Below are 2,118 nucleotides of genomic sequence, written 5' to 3'. Positions count from 1 at the left end.
TTCCACCAGAGCTATTCAGAGGCCACAGCTAGACAGAACGGTATGAGGCACCCAGGTAAACAGGAAGGAAAGGAGAAAAGCAAACACGAGTTACTCAACACAGAACATACTCTCAGAAGCATAGGCACAAAGTTATACCACTACTTTCCTAGAAATGCTTTCTAGCATGCTGGTATTCATTTTATAAATGACACATGCTTTTTCTCTTTCTTTCTCTCAGTACATCACTTATACACAGCATTTCTTATCTCTGTGAGAGTAAAAGGATGCTCTTTGATGGAGAGAAATCTGCATTTGAACTATTGATTATGTAATAGTGCATAATCACTCTTCTAATCCCCAAAATAACATGCTCAAATGAGAGCATGAGAATGGAGAGTGGGTTTCTTATGAAGCTCTTTCCTCTCCTTTCTTCCTTACTGGTGCAGCTGTCTTTCTATTACAAAAGTTTTAAGCAACAGAGACTCACTGTGCAAGCCAACCAGCAAGTATTAGGACATGGGCATGTGACCCAGTCACGGCCAGTGAGACATACAGGAAATTGTCTGTCAGGGCATTTTTGGGATAAATCCTTCTTCTGGATAAATCTTCACTCCACTGTTGTTGCATTGGACATTGTCATTGGGAATCCAGTATCAAAGCTGTCAGGCACCAGGTGTAAGCTAAGAAAATCCTTACAAAATTGGCCCAGAAGCTTGACATTGTTTGAGCCATTAAAACAACATTGGATTCCTTGATGTTGAAAAAAACCAAACTTCTATTATCTTGGACATTGCAGGTCAAATATTCTGTTACTTGAAGCAAGAAAATCCTAATTCCATAAGCAAAAATAAAGAAGACATGGAGTACAAATGCTTTCCTAAAACTTACATTTCTAGGAACTGCAGACTCTCAGAAAATATCTATACACTTAGTAATATAGGCCTATACATGGAAGTACAGAAGCCATATAACACACCTCACACCATTTTCCCCAAGAAAATGTTTGGAGCAATTGTAATATGTAGAATTGATCCTAAAAATGCAATTTATAAGGAAATATCAAAATGTGGTCTTGCTGTTTTCACTGGCTGCAGTGAAAGGGGCATAATCTCGGCTCACTGTAGACTCAACCTCCCTGGCTCAAGTGATTCTCCCAGCTCAGCCTCCTGAGTAGCTGGAACTACAGGCGTGAACCACCACAACTCACTAATTTTTCTGTTTTTAGTAGAGATGGGGTTTCGCCTTGTTGCCCAGGCTGGTCTCAAACTTCTAGGTTCAAGCGATCCGCCAGCCTCTGCCTCAAAAAGTGCTGGAATTATAGGTGTGAGCCACTATGCCTGGCCAAATCATTTTAATATACTGTGCTACTTAATGAAATAAATGTTCAAAAGTCCAGCCTAAACATTTATAAAAATGTTGCAACTGCACTCTAACACTAATAATGTAAATCATACTCACTGTAGACTTGCTTGACGCCCGGATGATGAGGGTTGTAATCCCGCATGTGTCTGCTTTCCTGACTTTCCTTAGTGGCCTCTCTCTCGTCATCTCTCCGAGCAGCTGGTCTTGGCATTCCACAGAATGTCATTCAATCTCTCTCTAAAATATTTCAAAATAATCATTAAGAAACAAAGAGTTTCACAAAGTTATCCAACTCATCTTTAATGTTTTCCTTGAAGAAGACCAAAATGCCACCATCAGTCATGGTGACTCACCCCTATAATCCCAGCATGTTGAGAGGCTAAGGCTGAAGGATCACTTGGGGCCAGGAGTTCAAGACTAGACTAGGCAGTGTAGAGGGTTCATCTTTCTATTATAATATTATTAAATTTTTAAAATGCCACTAGTTCACATATTTAGACACCTTTGTCACTGTTGCTCAGTGGAAAGGCCTGTCTTGGTTTAGCAGAATTCCACAGGATGCCTTTTATTTGGTAAAGTGGGAAATACTGGGATCTGGGAGCTCGTTCATCTAACTATTAAAATAATACCACTCACGCCACACTTGGATTATTAACTTTTCAAAGAATTTGAAAGCAAAAATAAAAAATTCATTTAACACTAAAATTGAAAGTAATTTAAACTGTTCCACATTAAGAAAGCAGGTCAAGGCTGGGCACAGTGGCTCACGCCTAT

Source organism: Mandrillus leucophaeus, unplaced genomic scaffold, assembly GCF_000951045.1.
Source record: "Mandrillus leucophaeus isolate KB7577 unplaced genomic scaffold, Mleu.le_1.0 Scaffold1759, whole genome shotgun sequence".
Lineage (NCBI taxonomy): Eukaryota > Metazoa > Chordata > Mammalia > Primates > Cercopithecidae > Mandrillus > Mandrillus leucophaeus.
The sequence above is the reverse complement of the archived record's forward strand: the minus strand, read 5'-3'. Positions refer to the sequence as shown.